We start from the raw sequence: 16,890 nt of genomic DNA, 5'->3' as shown, positions 1-16,890 counted from the left end.
TCAGGGGTTTTAAAACACCACTGTACAATTTTTATATTGCGTCGCATCGCATGGCATTATAATGGCATGCGATGCGACGCGATCATGCCCGATTTGGGCTTATTCCAATGTTAAATGCCCCCCATACCCGATTTTTTTATTGTACACCCACCCTGATGGGTAATGACTGTATTTAAACCCCAGCCTGCAGGGGCAACAACCACACACACCATCCTGAAGAAGCCTATACGGCGAAACTAGTCGATGCATGTGGAGATCCCGCCGATGCCGATTGCGCAACACGACATTGACGGGAAAGTCTGCCGGCAGACCCCTTGTACCCTGGGAACAGGTATTTTCTCCAAATCGCTCTAACAAGCGTATAAGACTCTGAACAAAACTACTCCTTTACACCCACTTGGCCAGTGCACCAGGACTATATATGTTTGTCCTGTGACCCCCTGTCCTTTTTGTGTGTGTATACTGGTAGTAGCAGTCAGTAGAATTATTTTTAATATCATTATTTTTTATTGAACTGGATACAGTGTATTTTTTAACACAACAGTACTTATACATTGCCATGTAAACTGATCCTTTTATGTATGTATATTATTTGAATATTGTTAGTAAAGCGCAGGGTGTACATCCCCATTTGTCTACTCCATACTACTTTTTAGTATTTGTAGTGTACCCACACACCCAGCAGCTAACTCACAATTTCACAAGGTTTGTGGCGCAGTCATCTCACCCCTCCAACCTCTGCTATGTTAAATGCCCCCCATTGTTAACGCCACCCCACTATCAACGCCAACCTGAAGCGTGGCGAGCGCAGCGGTATGCGTCCTCCAACTTTTTATTTCCTCCACTATCCACGTCGGCCGTAACATTTTCTCTTGGCTTATGTCACTGATAAACTGGCTGTTCTTTCTCTCTACCACCAGTTATTTAAAATGTTGCAAAATAAAATTCTTGACTGATTTTAATCGCGGGCTCGCTGCGCTCGCCACTCTTCAGGTTGGCGTTGATAGTGGGGTGGCGTTAACAATGGGGGGGGCATTTAACATAGTCATTACCCATCAGGGTGGGTGTACAATGAAAAATCGGGTATGGGGGGGGCATTTAACATAGGAATCAGGCATCTGGGTGCCCGTACAATAAAAAATCGGGTCCAATCGCGTCGCATCGCATGCGATCAAATCACATGCGATGCAACGTGATTTTTGGTTGTACAATGTCATAAGATGAAAAAATCAGGCGCCCAGATATTACACAAGTACCCAAGAATCCCCTAATATCTGTGAAATCCGCTTCATTTTTGGAAGTTAATACCTAATGTTACAGCCACTACTTCACCTGCACTAAATTATACTTTTAAACATCTATACTGACAAAACCGTTAGCTAAACAGGCAGCATCAGGTGACATTTTAAATGATTTTGCAGGATCTGATGGGTCGGAATGACAAAATCAAAATATAGTCTAGTGTGTACGCACAACTGGGGTTTTTCTGGTTTATTTGCTCGGATGTCAATTTGCATCCTTGCGAGTCAACCAAACCCCACCTTGCGAATGGTTGGCTGCCGGCACCCATTCGCAAGCGTGACTCGCTCACAGGGCATGCGAATGCAATTTACACAGTAAGATCCATTTGCAGGCTAGAAAGATGTGGTGCATGCACGCCAATGTAAGGTTGCTCTGATAAGCTGCAACATCATGAGATACTAACAGGTCAGCACCAAAAGCAGCTGCATCCAGTTTGTGGCAAGTAAACATCCCATATATTGAAACCCAAGTGTTAAATAATTAGTTTTGCAGAATACACATACCATACTGAGCATTAACCCCTTGAGCAGTGGGTTTTGCTGGGGCAGGACAAACCTACCAGGGCAGGTTATTCCTGCCCCAGCAAAACCCACCACAGACCATAGGAATGCCCCCCCCCCCCCTTACCTCCACTCCGGCGTTAGTACGCCGGAGCACCCCTGCTGCCACTGCGCCAGCTGCCAGTCAGTCATCATTGACCACACAGGAGGCAGGCTCTGGGATGTTCACGGCGGCTGGGGAGGACGCGGGCGCCTGAACTCCAAGTCGCCCCCGAACATTCCGAGCCTGCCACCTACATCACTGCTATAAGGGAAGCGCCGGAGCAGAGGGGGTGGGGTGGGGGGACAGGAGGGGGGAGACGGTGGGGGGCCCTAAAGGTGGTGCGCCAGTGGTGCTTCACTGGAGAAACCACTGGCACGCACCTACTACGTAGTGGTATACCCGGAAATTTTCTGGGACGGCCCACTGCGGCAGCGCAGCTGAGCCCAGAAAATCTCCGGGCATACCACTCAAGTAGTTAATAAAACTTAAAAAACTCCCAGCCTTATGCACGGCAAAAAAATAAAAAAGATACGCACTGCAAACATAATAAATGGCTGAGCAATGAATAAAGCACCTATCAGCATCACCAGCCAATGCAAACAGCCAATCAAAAGCCGATCACTAATGTTACTGTAAAATTAGTCCTATCTCCTCTCATATATACATGCTAAACCAGTCCACAATTAGCCCTACCTTATCCACCCTAACCCTGTGCCCAAATCCAACCCTCCAGTTGTTGATGAACTACACATCCCAGCATGCCTTGCCTTAGTTTTTCTATTTGGCCATGCTGAAACTGATGCAAGGCATGCTGGCATCTGTAGTTCATCAACAGCTGGAGGGATGATTTTTATCCACCCCTGCACTACATTATACAAACTCAACTGGTTTCTTAATGTAATCTTAGCCCATTTTAAAGTATGTGGTCCTTAGCCTGAGTGGTGCCAATGCAAGGAGAACTTCTACCCCCCCCCCTCCCAATCCCCTCGCTAGCATGCAAGGGGATGTGTAAGCGTATTAGACACCATGATTCAAGAAAGTTTGGGAATCACTGATGTAAACAAAGGCTATACCATCTTTCCTCTTTAAAAGATTTGATAACTATTCCCCATTGTTGCCAGGGTTTAGTGCTGTGACCAGGCTCACCACTATGAGACAAAGGTATGTTTTAGGAGGATGCCGAAATACTATTTGCCCATGAACCAGATGCATAGCCGCAGCTAATGTTAGGAAAACAAATATTTATTAATTTAGAGTTTCTCATATAGCGCAGCATATTCCGTTGCGCTTTACAATATGCGTGTTGTCGTAGTCCTAATTTTAGGATAGGTACAGTATAAATTGTAAATTTGAAGCTGTTGGCAATGAAAGGGTCAAATGTGACAATGAATGTAGCTCTGCAATGTTCCAGTCACTGTACAGCATCATATTTGGGGTCTAAGCAGACATCCTATTTTATCCTGCTGGACTGTGTCACGCTAAGACTCCACTGAGGAAAAACCTCTCATTTTCTCAGAGTATTCAGGTCTGGAGGTTCTGTGTTTAGATATATTTAGGTTCCTCTTCCTGGACGTCATGTCATTCTTCTAGTCCTGTCATTAATAAAAAAGGAACTAATTCACGGGTCTCTGCGTTGTGTCGGAGCTCCTCCCCGCTGCAGACACTCTATATGGGACAAAGCAACAATCCCTACAGATGCCGGGCGCCTGCCAGATCCCCTTCTCTGGTGAGCGCCGGTGATAGGGACTGGGACGCGTGTCCCAGTCTGGCGACGGCAGCGCATTGGGTCCCTGCCCTTCTCCGCTTCAGGGAGACAGGGAGGGTTGGGGGGGAAGGGGGGGAGGGGTGGCGAAGGGGACCGGCGGTGATGGCAGGGGAGGCAGCAGGGACCCACGGCAAGCTCCATTGCTGTCTTGTGTTAGAGCCAGCCGCTGGCGGGGCTGGCGATAGAATCGACAGCCCCTGCAAGGATGAAGAGGGCTACATCTGTACCTGTCCCAATATACGATGTGCCTCCAATATACTTTATGGACCTTATTCTGGTTGACCCGCAAAGCTGTGAATGTTGCCGCTTTGTGGGTCTACCAAACGCCACCCGCACAGCCGCCTGCCCTCCCCTGCACACAGAGTTTCCCCTGCACGCAACTTGCATGCGGGGAGGAAATGCTTGCAGTTGTGAGACACCACTCTGGTGTCTCAAATCTTCGAGTACCCTGTGCGGGAAGGGGCCAGGCAGCTGACATCAGCTGGCCACCCCCCACCCACGTCACTGGCCCATATCCATGGGAACACCCAGTGTTTTCATGGGAACGCTCCTTTTCCTACCTACAGTAAGTCTCTGAAATGTACATGTCAGTACTGGGTCACTCACAAATATTCCCAAGTTGAGAATTGCAAAATCCAGTTTGTGTCTGTCGCTGGAAAGTATATAATTGGAGAGTAACAGCACCGGAGGCATATCAAATGTAGCTGCTCCTGATAGGCTGCTGGTCCGCAAACTCTGGTTGGTTTGCAACTGGCAGCACATTTTAAATACCAATAGTGCTGTGTCTTGCTGGCTGCATTTATCGTGCATGGGAATGGGTATCAGTAGCAGGGAGAGGGAAGTTACATTACCAATATGTAGGTCACTGGTAACATCCCACCCAGAGTACTGTGCATGGGAATGGGTATCAGTAGCAGGGAGAGGGATGTTACATTTCCCATACTGTATGTAGGTCACTGGTAACATCCCACCCAGAGTACTGTGTATAGGAATGGGTATCAGTAGCATGGAGAGGGAGGTTACATTACCCATATGTAGGTCACTGGTAACATCCCACCCAGAGTACTGTGCATGGGAATGGGTATCAGTAGCAGGGAGAGGGAGGTTACATTACCAATATGTAGGTCACTGGTAACATCCCACCCAGAGTACTGTGTATGGGAATGGGTATCAGTAGCAGGGAGAGGGAGGTTACATTACCAATATGTAGGTCACTGGTAACATCCCACCCAGAGTACTGTGCATGGGAACGGGTATCAGTAGCAGGAAGAGGGAGGTTACATTACCCATATGTAGGTCACTGGTAACATCCCACCCAGAGTACTGTGTATAGGAATGGGTATCAGTAGCAGGAAGAGGGAGGTTACATTACCCATATGTAGGTCACTGGTAACATCCCACCCAGAGTACTGTGTATAGGAATGGGTATCAGTAGCAGGGAGAGGGAGGTTACATTACCAATATGTAGGTCACTGGTAACATCCCACCCAGAGTACTGTGCATGGGAACGGGTATCAGTAGCAGGAAGAGGGAGGTTACATTACCCATATGTAGGTCACTGGTAACATCCCACCCAGAGTACTGTGTATAGGAATGGGTATCAGTAGCAGGAAGAGGGAGGTTACATTACCCATATGTAGGTCACTGGTAACATCCCACCCAGAGTACTGTGTATAGGAATGGGTATCAGTAGCAGGGAGAGGGAGGTTACATTACCAATATGTAGGTCACTGGTAACATCCCACCCAGAGTACTGTGCATGGGAACGGGTATCAGTAGCAGGAAGAGGGAGGTTACATTACCCATATGTAGGTCACTGGTAACATCCCACCCAGAGTACTGTGTATGGGAATGGGTATCAGTAGCAGGAAGAGGGAGGTTACATTACCACAATATAGGGAACCCCACAACGAGTACTGTGTATAGGACGTGTAGGAATAGTTTATATTGACATTTTAAAGGTCACTGGAAAGGCTTCAGTCCATATTTTTCTTGCCGTTCTACATCCAAAAAGACATTAATGAAATACAGATACCGTACCTCAGAGTAATTGACCACCATGATTGGTCCATTTATAACATAATGAACAACTAAGGAAATACTTCAGGAGATGGACTCATGCAGCTTAGTAGAGAAGGGATAGGGTTAATGTGACAGAAAAAAATATAGCAAGAAATCAGGAAGGTTGTGCACTAATATACAAGAGGATGTTTAGAACAAGGGGAGGCAGGCTGGAAAGTAACATATGGCTGATAATTCCAGTTTATGAATACAAATAATCATTAATACAATTAATCAGCATGGTATAGATAGATTGGTGCTCCGAGCTTATTAGCGGCAATGTACACAGAGAGTATTTTGATACAATTCCCCCCCCCCCTTCATCATTTTGTTCATTGGACTTCACCTAACTAGTTTTACCAGAAAAATCTGTGAATTATGGGCGATAGAAACTTGAGCATGTGAGTCTACAATCATGGTATACAATCTTGGGTACATACACTGGTAATTTATGTTCCATGAACAAACTTTCACTTGCAAGTAAAACCATATCACTCATTCATAGTGGAGATGAAGATAAATCTATCGATCGATGGATGGATAGATAGATATACCCACACACTGGTCTCAATGAGGCATATCCAAGTCAAAGGATAGAACCAGCACATCCAATAGTGGCATGAAAAACTTCTGTACATAAAGTGCAAAAACCCATAGGGGTAATGCAATTGTTTTTTCCCCCAGCTACCACAAGGGGAAGTCAAATGGACCTATTCTATTGTTGCTCTGTGGGTGCCCGAATGAAGCAAAAATTAAATTAGTCAGTCGGGCACATACCTGTATAGACGCCCAGCAGGGGGTGGGCAAACAACTGAATTGCCACCCCCATTGTGTTGTAAGAACACAAAGTGCATATCTAATCTGCAAGAGGTTTGACAGCAACACCAGCAGCATACATGACATTAAATAGAGCACTAGTCCAATATAGTGTCTTGGCAATAAGCTGTCTGTCATATAAATATATATATATACATATATATATAGGGAGTCTCGGTATCCGGCACTACGTTAGTAATCAGCTTAGATCAAGTGCTCAGGTGCCTTCATCGAACAGTTGTCCATACAATAGAAAAAGAATATGCGGCACTCAGGAGTCTTCAGAAAGTCAGGAGAATTTTATTCCAACATGTTTCGGGAGTTAGTACTCCCGTCGACGGGAGTACTAACTCCCAAAACATGTTGGAATAAAATTCTCCTGACTTTCTGAAGACTCTATATTGAAGACTCCTGAGTGCCGCATATTATTTTCCCATATATATATATATATATATATATATAATTAAAAGGAGGCACGCAGGCACCATGGAATCAAGGCAGGTAAAAGTGTATTACAACAAAGTACTCTTGGGGTACACCCTTGTCCTCAGTGCACAATACACAAACAGGCAAACAAATGCATTGAACGACTTACTGTTCCACAATAAATACCCTCAGAATGCCAGCGTGTCCAGTCCCCAATGGAAGACCTTGGAGCCGCACATCCAGTGACACTGGAACCGGGATGCGCCTGTCCGTCCCTACGATTCACCGGCTGCTGTCAGTGGGAGTCCAATGACTGGAGACACCAGCACCCTACAGAAAATAAACAATGACCACCAGTGTGTAAACATAGATACTGTACTTATTTACACCATACAAATACCTAAATAAAAAAATATAAAAAATAAATAAGATAAAAAAAAATTACAACATCAAACAACCAAAGATATAACAGATGTATTCATAACAAGCTGTTCCAATTTATTTTCTCATTGAGCCCTCCTGGATTAGTAATGCCCCTCTTACCCCTTCCTGAGAGGGGCACATGATCAATCCTTAAGTATCTCAAGGATTCCAAGGAGTGGCCAGCCTCCCTGAAATGACGACCGATTGATTAATGTCACTGTCCCAGTTAAGGTCCATGTGCACAGCGATGATGCTGAAAAATCGCTCAGTGCATACACACTGAGCGATTTTCCCAGGGTTGAATGACTTTCCATAGTGGAATGCTATAGAAAGCCATCCACTCCGTTGATCATTTGCTGATAATACCAGCAGATGAGCGCCGAGGCCAGCGAGGATTCGGGAGCACGCATCAGCGCTCACTGCTTCCCCATACACACTGGGAGGCTTTCACGCTGAAAGCAGATCCAAAACTAAGCTGCTTTCAGCTAATCGCCCAGTGTGTACAGTTGGCCATGGTACAGTTATTCTTTCTTTAAATTGAAGTTATCTGCCCCACATAGTGAAGGCCACAGAGGAACACAATGATGTACACCACATGGGTGGAGGTACTGTACATGTAAGTACGAACCTAATATACTGTACATTTTATCCCCTTGAGAATAGGGAGTAATAAAATGACAAGTAACAGTTACTGCATTGTAGTGATATTCTTACTTATCCCCGTAATGTCCGTCTGGACTAAGGATCCCTGAGATTTTTGCCACAGGTAAAAAACAAAAATAGTTTCATTTAATCTTTAAATAACGGTAGATATTTATCCGTGTTAACAATAGACCACAAGGCCTTCTTCACCCATTGTACAATTGGGTTTAAGTTAAAGAACTCACATACTAAAGGTATGACTTTAGAACTATACATTCCAGGCGGTTTCCGTAACTCTGACCCAACAGAGTGTGGTAAGTATATAAACGACATTTTTCTACCACCACATTACTAGTGATTCGGGCAACACGGATCACATGTGAGAAGGGTAGCCCCTTCTTAAAAGCAGGTAGATGATAACATGCAGGGCCGGCACCACCACTAGGCAGCTTTAGGCATATGCCTAGGGTTACAGCCACTGGAGGGCGGAAGTTGGAGCAGGGACCCTGCTAGATGGGATGGAGGTGAGCATTGTAACTGTCCCCCCCCCCGTGGAGCGACTTCGCGGCTGACGCCGCATCGACCATCCCCCCTGCCCCCCCATCCCCCCGTGGAGCACCCTCACACTGCGTGCCCGATCCAGGAGTGCATGCAGCAGCACACTCCCGCGTCCTGCACGGCCCGCGCCTCATCGTCCGGCACACACACACCCCCCCGGGCACGACCCGGCAGCAGCTCGGCAGCCTGGGGAGCTCCGGGGCCCTGCACCGGCCCTGATAACATGAAATGTGCAAAAAGGTGTTGCGGTCTGTTAAAGGTGTTGCGGTCTGTTAACTTACTACATTAATTTACTATATATAATCTACACACATACCGTACATACTAGTATGTATTGACACCGTGACAAACTATACCCTGTCCTACCTAAATACCATTTACTTTTGTCTGTGGTAGCACACCCCTGCATTGTTAATGGTATTACTATCTGCTACCTCTACCCAGCAGGGGGCTGCCCATATACAAATATCTCTACTCTATATAGGGCCTTATTTTAGTTCACTCTTTCTGACAAAATCCTTCTTAGATGGGCAAAACCATGTGCACTGCAGGTGGGGCAGATGTAACTTGTGCAGGTATAATTAGATTTGGGCGATCCACGTCCCCCCCTTGTCGGCATTTCGGTTGTCGGGATTCTGAACGCCGGGATTCAATACTGAATCCCACACACCATAACTGCAGATATCGAACCAATGGGAATTAATAACATTTCAGACCCTGTGAAATTTTCAGGCACCACTGGTGTAGATAGTCTTTATTTTTGGATTGATATGTTCAATTCTAGTACAAACAAACTGCACCTGAAACTCTGCATGTCATATTTACTTATTAACAGTTTTCTTATATAGCGCATACATACTCCGCAGCGCTTTACAGAGTATATTTAAACATTCACATCAGTCCCTGCCCCAGTGGAGCTTACAATCTATATTCCATACCACATGTACACGCACACAGACATTCTAGGGTTAATTTTGTATGGAGCCAATTAGCCTACCTGTATATTTTTGGATTGTGGGAGGAAATGGGAGTACCCGGAGGAAACCCATGCAAGCATGGGGAGAATATACAAACTCCGCACAGTTAGAGCCATGATGGGAATCGAACCCATGACCTCAATGCTGTGAGGCAGTAATGTTAGCCACTACACCATCCGTACTGCATGTCATATGCTATCAAATGCAGTTATAGGACTAGTGGCACAGAGGTGATTACACTCAGTTTGTTTCATAGAAAAAGTCTGGTACAATATATTGTCTTCAGCAAACACATTAAATTGGTAATAATGATTTTAAACTTTGGCGTATATTACATAATATGTTAATAGTCATTTGTTGAGGAGATCCAGACAATGTTCATTTTAGTAAGTATCAGCTAACATGAAGCTTACCAAGGAAGTGCAAGCAATTTTCCTTAAGTCTTAAGATGTACCCTCCCACACACACCCAACTACCCCCAGTTTACCAGGAACAGCCTTGGGGTACAACAAAAGTCTCAAAAACGCTTCATGCAGTGCGGGGGTCACATCAGAGTGAGAAGTTTCTGTTAGGTTATCAGACACCAGACAGTAGTTCCTTCAGCCAAACAGCCAGAGTCTTAGGGTCAAATGTCAAAGGTCATCAGCCACCAGACCCTCTAGTGGCATGGACTTAATCACAAAATTATCTTTAGGTGGCATAGCGGCAGTCTGCAGAGGACATTCATCAGGGGCCTCCAGACCCCCTGAGCATAAATCAGAGATGACATTACAAACTCTAGTCTCAGCTTTTACACTGATTTAATACATAATAAACGTGAAACAAGCAGTGGCGTGACCTTTTGTTCTTCAACACCGCGCATCGTGTTTCAAATCTTGTGGTAGTGGCCAAGATAACAGGGCCAAGCAGCCACTCAGCGGAGCTATGGGGACCTTTATCAGTTGGAATCTCGGAGCTTAACTGAATTAATGTCACTTTGTACAAAACCTTATCTTAAATGCAAACTCGCGTAAATCAACCCGCAAACCTTAAGTCCAGAAATAGTTGGTTTGTACGAGTGATTTATTTAATTTTCATTTAATCTTCCTTATATTACCATATGGCCACTTGCTTGTAACTAAAACTCATCCATAATATAATATCGGATTCAGAATACACTAAAAAGCAGCCAAGTAGAAAACAAAAACATTTGCAATCTTGATTTTTTTTTCTTGTTCTAAACAAACAATAAATATAATAAATATAAAAATGTTACATTCACAGACATATTTAAGTCAGTAGCAATTTATTTAGATTTTCTGGGTAGGTGGGGGCAGGAGGTGGAGAATTTTCATGTTCATTTCAAACTCAAGTTCAAAATATTTGAGGTCCAACATTTACATGTAAAACATTTCTACAGGGCATCCAGAGAGAACTGTGTAAATACTGTGTTTGCACCCATTGTACATCACCAGTTGGTGGCAGTATCATTTTTGCATAACACTGGAAATCTTTTGTTTTGAACCAGTTTTAAAACATTTCAATTGAAAATGTATTTGGGAAAGTAGGTGCCTGCAGAGTGTGTGTGAAGGATCTGGAGAGAGGAGACAGTCCTTTGTGTCTCCAAGGAACAGAAAATAAAATTTCCAAATTGCTGTAATGCTTCATATAATACCCTGTGAAATCTGCTCAGATCATTTTGTGGTCTGTCCTTTACATGAACAGCGATGTCCTCCTGCCAGAAATTACATCAGACTGACTAATTTACAATGAGTAACCACAACATGCAATAAAAACAGATTTCATTGGCAATGAGAGGCTGCAGTTTAGTTGCAGTTGGATTAAAGTAGCAAAGGCTTGTGGTTCTCGTATCGAATATTATTGATATTGTAATTCATATAACACCAACATATCATACTTGCCTACCCTCCCGGAATGGCCGGGAGGGTCCCGCAAATCGGGTCCGCCTCCCGGTCCCCCAGGAAGGGGGGCAAGTCTCCCGCATTTCCCTACAGCCCCGGCTCCCTCTTTCCCCGCGGTCTAAAAACTATGACTTTCGCGGGTCTAAATGACGCAATTCGCGGCATTTCGCAGCATTTTTAGCCCCTGCCCCCACCCACGGACCCGCAAATTGAGGCTTCAGCCCGTCATGGGGGCGGGGCTTGGTGACATCACCCGTGCCCCCGCCCCCAAAACGAAGCCTCTACCCGCCCCCTTTCACTCCTCTCCGGGCTTCTCCTGGAAAGGAGTATGCCAAAGTCGGCAAGTATGCAACATATACCATGGTGTTGTACTCTTATTACACATCAGCACTGGAGGACTGGAAAGAAGTATCTTTGTCTCTATCATATCTATCTTATTTATCTATGTACTATGCGTTTTTATGTGTAAAGTGGCTGTGAGTCTGAATGCTATATAAATACAATTATTATTACTAATATTATTATTATCTAATAAGGTGTGCCCAAATAAAAAGGAGACGCGGGTGCGGGGGGCAGGCAGCTGATGTCAGCTGCCCGCCTGCTTCCCGTACAGGCAATCGTAGATGTAAGACACCAAAGAGGTGTCTTAGATTAGCGAGCGCTTGAAAAATCATTCAATGGTAGGTGAACATCGAATGATTTTGTGCCCGCACGCAAGGCTGCGAATTAATGATTATGCAAATCATCCATTCGCATTCCTGCGGGTAATTGCGCTGTGCGAGAGGGGGTGTTTTTAGTTCATTATTTTATTCTTGATATACCTTCTTGAGCACTAAGAGGGACTTTATGTACATTTGTCATCATCCTAAAGATGTGGCCACTTATAAACATCTTACAATATACACACACTAAACATCGGCACTCACCTTTCCTAGTTTTGGGGTGCCCTATGGCTTGTGACCACATTGTTTAAACAGACAATGTCTATATATATATATTGCATGCATATATCTATCTATCTATCTATATATATATAAATATATATATATATATATATATATATATATATATATATATATATATAGTGTATACAACAATAGTGAATCGGTGCTGTTCTTATCTAAACCCACAAATGGGTATTTCAGCTTTTAGCAGAGCTTTAGTTTTCCCAAGGTTTGAATCAAGCAAAATAGTCTTATCCAAAGAGTTTTATTAAAAAGTTCTTAGATGTGAGCTTGCACATGTCAACACATTCTTCAAAGTACCAACGCGTTTCGTCCTTAGATGGACTTCATCAGGGGTAATTATCTTTCCCAAAAAAGTTTGTATTGTAATGAATATCTGTCTGAAGGCTTATAACAGTGTAGTGTGTACATTAGTATATGCTAATATGATATTTCCATAACATTACCTACAATCCCCACCTGTAGAGTCACTCCTGTGTTAGCTCTGGTTTAGTTATAAAGGTATAATGCCTTTTCTGCTACAATGATATTTATATATATAAATAAATAAATAAATAAATAAAATAATGATATTGTATTATCCTGGTTATTTAATATTTTGTTTTACTTAACAAACTCTTATTCTATATTATTTTCCTAGAACAATAAACTATATCTGTGTTTCCACTTGCATCCTGACCCTTACTCTCTGATATAACTCCTTCCCACCAGTGCCGGTCTGACCATTACACATACCCTCCTACTGTACCTGTTTGACTGGTACAGTAACATTTTTTTATGGTCTTTGCTGGCCAAAAAGGGCTCTGTACCCGTTTTCAGCATTTCTCAGATCTATTGATTCTTATGGGAGCGGCACAAGGCCATGCCCTCTTTACACATGGCCAATCCCCTTTTGGTAGTTTTTATTGGTTTTCTGTCCAGCCATGTTGGAGAATATACATTACGCTTGGGCAGCAGGGGCATCTTCTCACTGAGGGGTGAATTTATGAAGCTTGGAGAAGTGTTATCTATCCCCATAAAGAACGTTATGAGCAAGGTGATAATGGTTCAGCCAATCAGCTACAATATGTAAATTGACAGGTAAGAGCTGATTGGCTGAACCATTATCACCTTGCTCATAACGTTCTTTATGGGGATAGATAACACTTCTCCAAGCTTCATAAATTCACCCCTGAGACTGTTCAGACCTCCCTCTACCAGCCTACAGACAGGACAACGCTCCACACAGCCCACCTAGTGACAGCCCTATCGCGTGGCCATGCCCCTTATTTCTATGATCATGCACTGTCCCTTGATGAAGTATGGGAGGCATAAATATTAGGGTTTATTCTATCTTGGGGCACCCAAATGTATAATCGCTTACCAAAACAAATTAAGCTTGTGGCGGCCCTGTGTCTGCCCCCTATAAATTAGTGGCACGATTTTATTATACTCTAGCTCTTTTGAGAAAACCTGGATTTTATCAGGTTATTCCAGGCTGAGCACAATGGTCTATCTACAGGTTTTGATCCTAATCATTGTACAACATTTTTACTTTGCTATAGGAGCACCAGCATCATCATCTTCTAATGGAGTCACTGTTATTCCTGCAGCAATATTAATTTCTCATAGAAATGCATTAGTACATACCTCCCAACTTCTTGGGAGGCGGAGGAGGGACAGGGGACTGCGGTCTGTAGGCGCGCCGAAAAATTTCAGGGGCGTGGCCTATACTCTGGGCTCGCCCATGAGGCCACGCCCCCATTTTCACGCTATGGGGGCATGACCCAGAGGCTCTGTGAGCCTCTAGCCATGCCCCCAGCCCCCTGGCTGCGGGAATAGACGCTGTGCGCATAGCGTTTATTCCCCGCTGCTCACCAGCAGACAGGGGGAACTCCCAACAGCCCCCCTCGCCGCGGGACACTGCCAGCTGCGGGAGGGACGTGGGAATGTCCCCGAAAACTGGGACATTCCCGCAGTTTTCGGGACTGTTGGGAGGTATGTTAGTATAATTTAAATTGTTGGTGTAGTCATTTGTTCATAAGTTTAATTGTTTTTTCTCCCATACAGATATACATATTAGAGTGACTTTACCCCTTGGAGAAGTCACCCGCAACCCCCTCTTGAGCCACCCGGAAGGTCCTGGGCAGCATAACCGCATCCGATATATCACATGCGGCCATTTGAATGCGATATGTTGCATGCAATCCCAGCCAAGCCTTCCCGGCTCACAACCAGTCCAAGAGATGCTTGTGCAGCCTGTGTGACTCGTGAGCTCCGGTGCAATTCGGATAGGACATCGCATCGGACCTGCTGTAATTCACCAGTAATATGGGACCCTTTCCTAAATCACAGGAAATTAGCCCAAAGTGCAGGTAAATTGCCTAAAGCATAGGAATTTATACATAGATCACTAGAGTCATATTAATATATTATAACTTCAGCTCAGTAAACAGCATTGTTACTTAGAAGATCAGAGCGGAGAAATTACCTATATACAGTACATAAAAGGCTAACCACTTCGCACCTATATGAGGTGATGTACCATCACTGACCACTAGAGGCCACTCAACAGACCAAATAACTCCTTTGTGTGCTAACAGATGTCATAACAGTAAATTAAAGTAAAAGTGAAGAAGGTCTCATTTTGATGGTCTTTGAACTAGTCCAAAGTTTGTTACATTGTTTGTTACATTGTTCAATATTCTGCCATTTGTATCTAATGATTTCACTGAAATCACCATCTACAGGGTGCCAAGTAGCCCCACAATCGGGTATCCGGGTGGGCGACTATGTCTAGGTTGACAGTCAATAGGTCGATATGATGTAAGGATTGGTCGACAAAATCAATGTGTTGACATGGATATAGTCAACACGTGAAAATGTCGACATGCATTTTTTTTGGGGGGGGGGGGAGGGTGGGGGTACATTTTTAAAACTTTTTTATACTTTACCATCCATGTGCACTCCTATTCGGAATGGTACAGTCACCAAGCGCAATGGTAGCGAAACGAGCCACCTGGCCCGAGGCATGGCAATACTACACTCGGATTTGCCTAGATTCATTAGTATCATTTTTTATTTTACAGTAAAGGTGGAACATCTATTATACTGTACCCAGAGGTGTAACTCTGGGAGGCAATGGAATCGTCTGCCCCCCCCGGCTCCTGCTCCCAAGGGGGCACCTCTCCTTCCCTGCGAGTTTGAATCAGTTAATTAAAAGTAATCTTTATCTCTTCTGTGGCTGACTCCACCTTCTAACATCATTTCTGCAAGTTTCATACCCTGTATTATAACCCATGACCTGTTTTACTGCAGACAGACACCTTACTGATTAATTATTTGGGGGGCAGAATATTTATCATGCCTCCAGGCAACTGGGATGAACTTACAGAGCCTTGCACACTGAGTCATGTGACATAAGTATGTACAAATATAGAAGTGACATCAATTTATAGGAACAACATCAATTTTTTCAAGGAATAACTTCTAAGATGAGCAAAGTTTAGCACAGTTGTAAAGTTCCAGAAGTACAACTCCCAATTCCACGCAAAATCAGTGAATTTACACCAATTCATCCATCTCAGCTTTTGCCATGCCGTGGAATTTGCCATTAAATGGTTAGTCTGGGACAGTTATGATGTATATATATTAAGGGAATTGTAAAAAATAGGCAGGATGCACCAGTGACAGGGTCACATTGCAAAGGACAGCTCTTATCAGAAGACTTGTCCTTTGCGTGACAAATCGCATGTTAGCGAGTATGTAATTAGTAACATTGCAAACTCTACGATGTATGGCGGGATGCACCGGCGAAATTTAGTACATCCCCCCCATAGTAAGATAAATAGTTGTCAGTAGCACCATGAGTATGTATTCAAGAAAATGTTCTAAATTATAATATACAAATATATTTGTTATTCAAAGCCACTTCCTGTGTGGCGTTGTTGTGTATATTTGCAGGAATATGGCAGCTTGCAGCAACTAACCTATAGATATGATTTCAAACTTCCAAACAATAGTTCATATTTCAGTGACTGATGTAATAGGCAGAGGGACTTTACAGCACCACAGATACTATCATGCCATCTTTATCAAAGTTTTGCAGCTGTTATCACTGTTGTATATAGCATGCTTATATATGTGAAGGTAAAGTGAAACAATGTCACATAAACCTGGACCTTACTGTAGATGAAGCCAAAGGCCGGCCCTTGTGCTGGGAGGACCCAGAGAGATGTTACTACACATCTGGATTCCATGACAGGTCCAATCACTTTACTAGGAGTGAGTGAAGTGACAACAGAGCCATGTTCCTTACTGCCGACAGACTAATTAGAGAGCAGCTGGATCTAATTAAACATGGAGTCCCTGATGGTGAGGGCAGTGTTCTTATCAGGTCTCTGGACAGGAGGGAAATAGCTGGTCTGTCTGGGACGGGTAATGAAATGAAAGCACTTTAACTAGCGATGTTATTGCCAGTTTAATGGATTTGCTACATAAAGTCTGACTCAGCTAATGGAAAGTGACTAACG

The 16,890-nt window shown here is 44.0% G+C and overlaps 1 long non-coding RNA gene across 1 annotated transcript in view; it reads right to left on the bottom strand.

The window, feature by feature from the left end:
* Positions 1-16,890, bottom strand: part of LOC146045386 (uncharacterized) — a 481,075-nt gene that overhangs the window by 251,889 nt on the left and 212,296 nt on the right. The window contains exon 4 of the long non-coding RNA XR_014465428.1: positions 7,083-7,243. This is a non-coding gene — a long non-coding RNA (uncharacterized LOC146045386). The remainder of the gene's footprint in view (positions 1-7,082; positions 7,244-16,890) is intronic.

Source organism: Crinia signifera, chromosome 11, assembly GCF_055691185.1.
Source record: "Crinia signifera chromosome 11, ASM5569118v1, whole genome shotgun sequence".
NCBI lineage: Eukaryota > Metazoa > Chordata > Amphibia > Anura > Myobatrachidae > Crinia > Crinia signifera.
Note: the sequence above shows the minus strand (reverse complement) of the source record. Positions and strands in the feature narration are given on the sequence as shown.